The sequence below is a fragment of the Salvelinus alpinus genome, chromosome 14, assembly GCF_045679555.1.
Source record: "Salvelinus alpinus chromosome 14, SLU_Salpinus.1, whole genome shotgun sequence".
Taxonomy (NCBI): domain Eukaryota; kingdom Metazoa; phylum Chordata; class Actinopteri; order Salmoniformes; family Salmonidae; genus Salvelinus; species Salvelinus alpinus.
The window spans coordinates 55,724,802-55,736,996 of NC_092099.1; positions in this window are offsets into that span (position 1 = coordinate 55,724,802).

Genomic DNA, 12,195 nt, shown 5'->3' on the forward strand with positions numbered 1-12,195 from the left:
TCACTGTCAACTGCGTTTATTTTCAGCAAACTTAACATGTGTAAATATTTGTATGAACATAACAAGATTCAACAACTGAGACATAAACTGAACAAGTTCCACAGACATGTGACTAACAGAAATGGAATAATGTGTCCCTGAACAAATGGGGGGTCAAAATCAAAAGTAACAGTCAGTATCTGGTGTGGCCACCAGCTGCATTAAGTACTGCAGTGCATCTCCTCCTCATGGACTGCACCAGATGTGCCAGTTCTTGCTGTGAGATGTTACCCCACTCTTCCACCAAGGCACCTGCAAATTCCCGGACATTTCTGGGGGCAATGGCCCTAGCCCTCATCCTCTGATCCAACAGGTCCCCGACATGCTCAATAGGATTGAGATCCGGGATCTTCGCTGGCCATGGCAGAACACTGACATTTCTGTCTTGCAGGAAATCACGCACAGAACGAGCAGCATGGCTGGTGGCATTGTCATGCTGGGGAGGGGGGAGGGGGAGGGTCATGTCAGGACGAGCCTGCAGGAAGGGTACCACATGAGGGAGGAGGATGTCTTCCCTGTAACTCACAGCATTAAGATTGCCTGCAATGACAACAAGCTCAGTCCGATGATGCCCCAGACCATGACGGACTCTCCACCTCCAAATTGATCCCGCTCCAGAGTACAGGCCTCGGTGTAACGTTCATTCCTTCGACGATAAACGCGAATCCGACCATCAACCCTGGTGAGACAAAACCGCGACTCGTCAGTGAAGAGACCTGTCTGGTCCAGGACTATGTGCCCATAGGCGAAGTTGTTGCCGGTGATGTCTGGTGAGGACCTGCCTTACAACAGGCCTACAAGCCCCCAGTCCAGCCTCAGCCAATTGCGGACAGTCTGAGCACTGATGGAGGGATTTCTCTCTCTCTCTCTCTCTCTCTCTCTCTCTCTCTCTCTCTCTCTCTCTCTCTCTCTCTCTCTCTCTCTCTCTCTCTCTCTCTCTCTCTCTCTCTCTCTCTCTCTCTCTCTCTCTCTCTCTCAATTCAATTCAATTCGCTTTATTGGCATGACGTAACAATGTACATATTGCCAAAGCTTATTTTGGATATTTACAATATAAAAATAAAAATGAGAATCAAAATTGTCAACGGGACAACAGTAACAACAATAACCAAGGGTCAAAATAAGCATACATTCAACAATAACAATAAACATACAGTAGAGGACATGTGCAGGTTGATTGGTCTGTCAGACACTGTCCCTCATCTTATGGCAGGCAGCAATGTAGTGCGCTGCCAACCCACAGCTCTCTGCATCCTCCCCCAACAGGACGGGTAGCCTCCTCTCATCAGAGAGGTCTTTGAAACCTTGAATATGGGTTTCAAATTTGGGGAAATGACACTCTCTAATTGTTTAATATTTTTGACATTTTGTCAGGAAATGCAGCTCTGTCTCAGGTTCTGCTGTTGTGCAGTGGTTTCACAGCCTTTCCTCTACAGGGAGCCAGGTTTTGCTGTGTCTACCCTTCTCAGTGGCAAGGCTGTGCTCACTGAGCCTGTACTTCGTCAAGGTTTTTCTAAGGTTTTGATCAGTGTCCCTCTCTGTCCCTCTCTGTCTCTCTCTCTCTGTCTCTCTCTCTCTCTCTGTCTGTCTCTCTCTCTCTCTCTCTCTATCTCTCTCTCTCTCTCTCTCTCTCTCTCTCTCTCTCTCTCTCTCTCTCTCTCTCTCTCTCGCAATTAGAATCCATGTAATAGTAATTTCACAGGCTTTTTCACCTCACCTGGAAATTCTTTCCAAACCATCTTTTACATTTTCGCTGTCTGTATTTCACCTGGTATAATGCAAGTAAGTCAAATGAATCAGACTGTATAGAGCAGCTTGAAGTGATACAGTCTACTGCTCTGTTCTCTCTCCACCTGAACTCTTCTGTTCAGATCAAATCAAATGTATTTATAAAGCCCTTCCTACATCAGCTGATATCTCAAAGTGCTGTACAGAAACCCAGCCTAAAACCCCAAACAGCAAGCAATGCAGGTATAGAAGCACGGTGGCTAGGAAAAACTCCCTAGAAAGGCCAAAACCTAGGAAGAAACCTAGAGAGGAACCAGGCTATGAGGGGTGGCCAGTCCTCTTCTGGCTGTGCCTGGTGGTGATTATAACAGAACATGGCCAAGATGTTCAAATGTTCATAAATGACCAGCATGGTCAAATAATAATAATCACAGTAGTTGTCGAGGGTGCAGCAAGTCAGCACCACAGGAGTAAATGTCAGTTGGCTTTTCATAGCCGATTATTAAGAGTATCTCTACCGCTCCTGCGGTCTCTAGAGGTGGCACGTCCGGTGAACAGGTCAGGGTTCCATAGCCGCAGACAGAACAGTTGAAACTGGAGCAGCAGCACGGCCAGGTGGACTGGGGACAGCAAGGAGTCATCATGCCCAGTAGTCCTGACGCATGGTCCTAGGGCTCAGGTCCTCCGAGAGAGAGAAAGAAAGAGAGAAAGAGAGAATTAGAGAGAGCATACTTAAATTCACACAGGACACCGGATAAGACAGGAGAAATACTCCAGATATAACAAACTGACCCTAGCCCCCCGACACATAAACTACTGCAGCATAAATACTGGAGGCTGAGACAGGAGGGGTCAGGAGACACTGTGGCCCCATCTGATGATACCCCCGGACAGGGCCAAACAGGCAGGATATAACCCCACCCACTTTGCCAAAGCACAGCCCCCACACCACTAGAGGGATATCTTCAACCACCAACTTACCATCCTGAGACAAGGCCGAGTATAGCCCACAAAGATCTCCGCCACGGCACAACCCAAGGGGGGGGGGGCGCCAACCCAGACAAGAGAGAAAGAGAGAGAGAATTAGAGGGAGCATACTTAAATTCACACAGGACACCTGACCATCCTACCAATCCTCAACTTCGGTGATGTCATCTATAAAATACCCTCCAACACTCTACTCAACAAACTGGATGCAGTCTATCACAGTGCCATCCGTTTTGTCACCAAAGCCCCATATACTACCCACCATTGCGACCTGTATGCTCTCGTTGGCTGGTCCTCGCTTCATACTCGTCGCCAAACCCACTGGCTACAGGTTATCTACAAGTCTCTGCTAGGTAAAGCCCCTCCTTATCTCAGCTCACTGGTCACCATAGCTGAAATACTCCAGATATAACAGACTGACCCTAGCTGAGACATGGAAGTTTTGGGACCAACCCTAGATAAACAAACAGCGAACTGGCGTAGACCATCAGAACCTTGCATGAGATTGGCAGTTGGACTGTGGTGGTATGGTACTCCTGGTGAATACCGTACTCCCTTGTGTTTTGGGCGAAGGAATATCTACTGTTTGCATGTTGGTGCATCAGATGACTTCAGCGCTGAAGAGCACAATGTATCAGTATTTAATTTCTCTTCCAAAGCGGAAACCATTTGCAAGAGAGTTTCTGGGTTTGAGATTTGTGGGTGGTCATAGTGTGCATATAATCAGTCTATATAATCAGTCTATACTATATAATCTGTCTATTTAATCTGTCTATATAATAAGTCTATATAATCTGTCTATTTAATCTGTCTATATAATAAGTCTATATAATCTGTCTATTTAATCTGTCTATATAATCAGTCTATATAATCAGTCTATACTATATAATCTGTCTATTTAATCTGTCTATATAATCAGTCTATATAATCAGTCTATACTATATAATCTGTCTATTTAATCTGTCTATATAATAAGTCTATATAATCAGTCTATACTATATAATCTGTCTATTTAATCTGTCTATATAATAAGTCTATATAATCTGTCTATTTAATCTGTCTATATAATCAGTCTATATAATCAGTCTATACTATATAATCTGTCTATTTAATCTGTCTATATAATAAGTCTATATAATCAGTCTATACTATATAATCTGTCTATTTAATCTGTCTATATAATAAGTCTATATAATCAGTCTATACTATATAATCTGTCTATTTAATCTGTCTATATAATAAGTCTATATAATCAGTCTATTTAATCTGTCTATATAATAAGTCTATATAATCAGTCTGTATAATCAGTCTATGTATTCAGTCTATTTAATCAGTGTAAATATTTATACATTCTCTATTCTGTAATAGTTGACAGATGACAGAGAGACACAGGACAAGGGCCTGACAGTAGACATACAGTAGAGACAGTAGACCTACAGTAGAGACAGTAGGCCAGACAGTCTAGTACAGTAGACCTACAGTAGAGACAGTAGACCAGACAGTCTAGTACAGTAGACCTACAGTAGAGACAGTAGGCCAGACAGTCCAGTACAGTAGACCTACAGTAGAGACAGTAGACCAGACAGTCCAGTACAGTAGACCTACAGTAGAGACAGTAGGCCAGACAGTCCAGTACAGTAGACCTACAGTAGAGACAGTAGGCCAGAGTCTAGTACAGTAGACCTACAGTAGAGACAGTAGGCCAGACAGTCTAGTACAGTAGACCTACAGTAGAGACAGTAGGCCAGACAGTCCAGTACAGTAGACCTACAGTAGAGACAGTAGGCCAGAGTCTAGTACAGTAGACCTACAGTAGAGACAGTAGGCCAGACAGTCTAGTACAGTAGACCTACAGTAGAGACAGTAGGCCAGACAGTCCAGTACAGTAGACCTACAGTAGAGACAGTAGGCCAGAGTCTAGTACAGTAGACCTACAGTAGAGACAGTAGGCCAGAGTCTAGTACAGTAGACCTACAGTAGAGACAGTAGGGCAGACAGTCCAGTACAGTAGACCTACAGTAGAGACAGTAGGCCAGAGTCTAGTACAGTAGACCTACAGTAGAGACAGTAGGCCAGAGTCTAGTACAGTAGACCTACAGCAGAGACAGTAGACCTAGAGTAGAGACAGTAGGGCAGACAGTCTAGTACAGTAGACCTACAGTAGAGACAGTAGGCCAGACAGTCTAGTACAGTAGACCTACAGTAGAGACAGTAGACATAGAGTAGAGACAGTAGGGCAGACAGTCCAGTACAGTAGACCTACAGTAGAGACAGTAGGCCAGACAGTCTAGTACAGTAGACCTACACTAAAGTCAGTAGACCTAGAGTAGAGACAGTAGGGCAGACAGTCCAGTACAGGAGCCCATAGATCTAGTACTGAGATAACAAGAAAGGTCTGCTGTCCCTCAGAGCAAAGGACTGATACACAGTCACACACTCACACATATCAAATGGTGTCCTTGCACAAGGACGCAGCTGTTTATAGCCACCCTGGCATCAACACTGAGAAACGGCAGGGTAGCCTAGTGGTTAGAGTGTTGGGCCAGTAACCAAAAGGTTGCTGGATCAAATCCCCCGAGCTGACAAGGTAAAACTCTGTCGTTCTGCCCCTGAACAAGCAGTTAACCCACTGTTCCATCAATGTAAATAAGATTTTGTTCTTAAGACTTGCCTAGTTAAATAAAGGTTAAATAAAACACACAGGTGCAGTTCACAGGCCAACATTCTACTGAACAGTAAAACGTATCTTTAATAATGTAGATCAATTAGTCTATAAACACAACAATAGATTTAGCCTTTTCAAGGACTCCAATTTCTCTTCAGGCACAAAACATTGACTTGCAAAACAGCAAGGCGTAATGGTTAAATGTATATTAGTAGTGATAAGGGGAGACGGGGGAGACACCGGCAAAACACATCTTGATTTGGTCTGACAGAAAATCATTAACAAAAAGCGTTGAGGAACTGTAACCTAAATGAACGTTGAGGTTTAAGCATGAAGTCCTATACAATAACTGTAGGAGGTGCTGCAGTGAGTCAGCATGACACAGCCTCCCTCCTCCACAGCCACAGTCCCCTTCCCTCTGTAAACAGAAATATGCAGCCAGAAGCCCAACAAGCAGTATAGTACAGTCTGGTTGGTATAGGACAGTCTGGTTGGTATAATACAGTCTGGTTGGTATAATACAGTCTGGTTGGTATAATACAGTCTGGTTGGTATAATACAGTCTGGTTGGTATAATACAGTCTGGTTGGTATAATACAGTCTGGTTGGTATAATACAGTCTGGTTGGTATAATACAGTCTGGTTGGTATAATACAGTCTGGTTGGTATAATGCAGTCTGGTTGGTATAATACAGTCTGGTTGGTATAATACAGTCTGGTTGGTATAATACAGTCTGGTTGGTATAATACAGTCTGGTTGGTATAATACAGTCTGGTTGGTATAATACAGTCTGGTTGGTATAATACAGTCTGGTGGTATAATACAGTCTGGTTGGTATAATACAGTCTGGTGGTATAATACAGTATGTGGTTGGTATAATACAGTCTGGTTGGTATAATACAGTCTGGTGGTATAATACAGTCTGGTGGTATAATACAGTCTGGTGGTATAATACAGTCTGGTTGGTATAATACAGTCTGGTGGTATAATACAGTCTGGTTGGTATAATACAGTCTGGTTGGTATAATACAGTCTGGTTGGTATAATACAGTCTGGTTGGTATAATACAGTCTGGTGGTATAATACAGTCTGGTTGGTATAATACAGTCTGGTGGTATAATACAGTCTGGTTGGTATAATACAGTCTGGTTGGTATAATACAGTCTGGTTGGTATAATACAGTCTGGTTGGTATAATACAGTCTGGTTGGTATAATACAGTCTGGTTGGTATAATACAGTATGTGGTTGGTATAATACAGTCTGGTTGGTATAATACAGTCTGGTTGGTATAATACAGTATGTGGTTGGTATAATACAGTCTGGTTGGTATAATACAGTATGTGGTTGGTATAATACAGTCTGGTTGGTATAATACAGTCTGGTTGGTATAATACAGTATGTGGTTGGTATAATACAGTCTGGTTGGTATAATACAGTCTGGTGGTATAATACAGTCTGGTTGGTATAATACAGTCTGGTGGTATAATACAGTATGTGGTTGGTATAATACAGTCTGGTTGGTATAATACAGTCTGGTTGGTATAATACAGTCTGGTTGGTATAATACAGTCTGGTTGGTATAATACAGTCTGGTAGGTATAATACAGTCTGGTTGGTATAATACAGTCTGGTTGGTATAATACAGTCTGGTTGGTATAATACAGTCTGGTTGGTATAATACAGTCTGGTTGGTATAATACAGTCTGGTTGGTATAATACAGTCTGGTTGGTATAATACAGTCTGGTTGGTATAATACAGTCTGGTGGTATAATACAGTCTGGTTGGTATAATACAGTCTGGTTGGTATAGTACAGTCTGGTTGGTATAATACAGTCTGGTTGGTATAATACAGTCTGGTTGGTATAGTACAGTCTGGTTGGTATAATACAGTCTGGTGGTATAATACAGTCTGGTTGGTATAATACAGCCTGGTTGGTATAATACAGTCTGGTTGGTATAATACAGTCTGGTTGGTATAGTACAGTCTGGTTGGTATAATACAGTCTGGTGGTATAATACAGTCTGGTTGGTATAATACAGTCTGGTTGGTATAATACAGTCTGGTTGGTATAATACAGTCTGGTTGGTATAATACAGTCTGGTTGGTATAATACAGTCTGGTTGGTATAATACAGTCTGGTTGGTATAATACAGTCTGGTAGGTATAATACAGTCTGGTTGGTATAATACAGTCTGGTTGGTATAATACAGTCTGGTTGGTATAATACAGTCTGGTTGGTATAATACAGTCTGGTTGGTATAATACAGTCTGGTTGGTATAATACAGTCTGGTTGGTATAATACAGTCTGGTTGGTATAATACAGTCTGGTTGGTATAATACAGTCTGGTGGTATAATACAGTCTGGTTGGTATAATACAGTCTGTGGTTGGTATAATACAGTCTGGTTGGTATAATACAGTCTGGTTGGTATAATACAGTCTGGTTGGTATAATACAGTCTGGTTGGTATAATACAGTCTGGTTGGTATAATACAGTCTGGTAGGTATAATACAGTCTGGTTGGTATAATACAGTCTGGTTGGTATAATACAGTCTGGTTGGTATAATACAGTCTGGTTGGTATAATACAGTCTGGTAGGTATAATACAGTCTGGTTGGTATAATACAGTCTGGTTGGTATAATACAGTCTGGTTGGTATAGTACAGTCTGGTTGGTATAATACAGTCTGGTTGGTATAATACAGTCTGGTTGGTATAGTACAGTCTGGTTGGTATAATACAGTCTGGTGGTATAATACAGTCTGGTTGGTATAATACAGTCTGGTTGGTATAATACAGTCTGGTTGGTATAATACAGTCTGGTTGGTATAGTACAGTCTGGTTGGTATAATACAGTCTGGTGGTATAATACAGTCTGGTTGGTATAATACAGTCTGGTTGGTATAATACAGTCTGGTTGGTATAATACAGTCTGGTTGGTATAATACAGTCTGGTTGGTATAATACAGTCTGGTTGGTATAATACAGTCTGGTTGGTATAATACAGTCTGGTAGGTATAATACAGTCTGGTTGGTATAATACAGTCTGGTAGGTATAATACAGTCTGGTTGGTATAATACAGTCTGGTTGGTATAATACAGTCTGGTTGGTATAATACAGTCTGGTTGGTATAATACAGTCTGGTTGGTATAATACAGTCTGGTTGGTATAATACAGTCTGGTTGGTATAATACAGTCTGGTTGGTATAATACAGTCTGGTTGGTATAATACAGTCTGGTGGTATAATACAGTCTGGTTGGTATAATACAGTCTGTGGTTGGTATAATACAGTCTGGTTGGTATAATACAGTCTGGTTGGTATAATACAGTCTGGTTGGTATAATACAGTCTGGTTGGTATAATACAGTCTGGTTGGTATAATACAGTCTGGTAGGTATAATACAGTCTGGTTGGTATAATACAGTCTGGTTGGTATAATACAGTCTGGTTGGTATAATACAGTCTGGTAGGTATAATACAGTATGTGGTTGGTATAATACAGTCTGGTTGGTATAATACAGTCTGGTAGGTATAATACAGTCTGGTTGGTATAATACAGTCTGGTGGTATAATACAGTCTGGTTGGTATAATACAGTCTGGTTGGTATAATACAGTCTGGTTGGTATAATACAGTCTGGTTGGTATAATACAGTCTGGTTGGTATAATACAGTCTGGTTGGTATAATACAGTCTGGTTGGTATAATACAGTCTGGTAGGTATAATACAGTCTGGTGGTATAATACAGTCTGGTAGGTATAATACAGTCTGGTTGGTATAATACAGTCTGGTGGTATAATACAGTCTGGTTGGTATAATACAGTCTGGTTGGTATAATACAGTCTGGTAGGTATAATACAGTCTGGTGGTATAATACAGTCTGGTAGGTATAATACAGTCTGGTTGGTATAATACAGTCTGGTAGGTATAATACAGTCTGGTTGGTATAGTACAGTCTGGTTGGTATAATACAGTCTGGTGGTATAATACAGTCTGGTTGGTATAATACAGTCTGGTTGGTATAATACAGTCTGGTTGGTATAATACAGTCTGGTTGGTATAGTACAGTCTGGTTGGTATAATACAGTCTGGTGGTATAATACAGCCTGGTTGGTATAATACAGTCTGGTTGGTATAATACAGTCTGGTTGGTATAATACAGTCTGGTTGGTATAATACAGTCTGGTTGGTATAATACAGTCTGGTTGGTATAATACAGTCTGGTTGGTATAATACAGTCTGGTAGGTATAATACAGTCTGGTTGGTATAATACAGTCTGGTAGGTATAATACAGTCTGGTTGGTATAATACAGTCTGGTTGGTATAATACAGTCTGGTTGGTATAATACAGTCTGGTTGGTATAATACAGTCTGGTTGGTATAATACAGTCTGGTTGGTATAATACAGTCTGGTTGGTATAATACAGTCTGGTTGGTATAATACAGTCTGGTTGGTATAATACAGTCTGGTGGTATAATACAGTCTGGTTGGTATAATACAGTCTGTGGTTGGTATAATACAGTCTGGTTGGTATAATACAGTCTGGTTGGTATAATACAGTCTGGTTGGTATAATACAGTCTGGTTGGTATAATACAGTCTGGTTGGTATAATACAGTCTGGTAGGTATAATACAGTCTGGTTGGTATAATACAGTCTGGTTGGTATAATACAGTCTGGTTGGTATAATACAGTCTGGTAGGTATAATACAGTATGTGGTTGGTATAATACAGTCTGGTTGGTATAATACAGTCTGGTAGGTATAATACAGTCTGGTTGGTATAATACAGTCTGGTGGTATAATACAGTCTGGTTGGTATAATACAGTCTGGTTGGTATAATACAGTCTGGTTGGTATAATACAGTCTGGTTGGTATAATACAGTCTGGTTGGTATAATACAGTCTGGTTGGTATAATACAGTCTGGTTGGTATAATACAGTCTGGTAGGTATAATACAGTCTGGTGGTATAATACAGTCTGGTAGGTATAATACAGTCTGGTTGGTATAATACAGTCTGGTGGTATAATACAGTCTGGTTGGTATAATACAGTCTGGTTGGTATAATACAGTCTGGTAGGTATAATACAGTCTGGTGGTATAATACAGTCTGGTAGGTATAATACAGTCTGGTTGGTATAATACAGTCTGGTAGGTATAATACAGTCTGGTGGTATAATACAGTCTGGTAGGTATAATACAGTCTGGTTGGTATAATACAGTCTGGTTGGTATAATACAGTCTGGTTGGTATAGTACAGTCTGGTTGGTATAATACAGTCTGGTGGTATAATACAGTCTGGTTGGTATAATACAGTCTGGTGGTATAATACAGTCTGGTGGTATAATACAGTCTGGTTGGTATAATACAGTCTGGTTGGTATAATACAGTCTGGTTGGTATAATACAGTCTGGTGGTATAATACAGTCTGGTTGGTATAATACAGTCTGGTGGTATAATACAGTCTGGTTGGTATAGTACAGTCTGGTTGGTATAATACAGTCTGGTTGGTATAATACAGGCTGGTGGTATAATACAGTATGTGGTTGGTATAATACAGTCTGGTGGTATAATACAGTCTGGTAGGTATAATACAGTCTGGTTGGTATAGTACAGTCTGGTTGGTATAATACAGTCTGGTGGTATAATACAGTCTGGTAGGTATAATACAGTCTGGTTGGTATAGTACAGTCTGGTTGGTATAATACAGTCTGGTTGGTATAATACAGTCTGGTTGGTATAGTACAGTCTGGTTGGTATAGTACAGTCTGGTTGGTATAATACAGTCTGGTTGGTATAATACAGTCTGGTTGGTATAGTACAGTCTGGTTGGTATAGTACAGTCTGGTTGGTATAATACAGTCTGGTTGGTATAATACAGTCTGGTTGGTATAATACAGTCTGGTGGTATAATACAGTCTGGTTGGTATAGTACAGTCTGGTTGGTATAATGCAGTCTGGTTGGTATAGTACAGTCTGGTTGGTATAGTACAGTCTGGTTGGTATAATACAGTCTGGTTGGTATAATACAGTCTGGTTGGTATAGTACAGTCTGGTTGGTATAATACAGTCTGGTGGTATAATACAGTATGTGGTTGGTATAATACAGTCTGGTTGGTATAATACAGTCTGGTTGGTATAATACAGTCTGGTTGGTATAATACAGTCTGGTTGGTATAGTACAGTCTGGTTGGTATAGTACAGTCTGGTTGGTATAATACAGTCTGGTTGGTATAATACAGTCTGGTTGGTATAATACAGTCTGGTTGGTATAATACAGTATGTGGTTGGTATAATACAGTCTGGTTGGTATAATACAGTCTGGTTGGTATAGTACAGTCTGGTTGGTATAATACAGTCTGGTGGTATAATACAGTATGTGGTTGGTATAATACAGTCTGGTTGGTATAATACAGTCTGGTTGGTATAATACAGTCTGGTTGGTATAGTACAGTCTGGTTGGTATAGTACAGTCTGGTTGGTATAATACAGTCTGGTGGTATAATACAGTATGTGGTTGGTATAATACAGTCTGGTTGGTATAATACAGTCTGGTTGGTATAGTACAGTCTGGTTGGTATAATACAGTCTGGTGGTATAATACAGTATGTGGTTGGTATAATACAGTCTGGTTGGTATAATACAGTCTGGTTGGTATAATACAGTATGTGGTTGGTATAATACAGTCTGGTGGTATAATACAGTATGTGGTTGGTATAATACAGTCTGGTTGGTATAATACAGTCTGGTTGGTATAGTACAGTCTGGT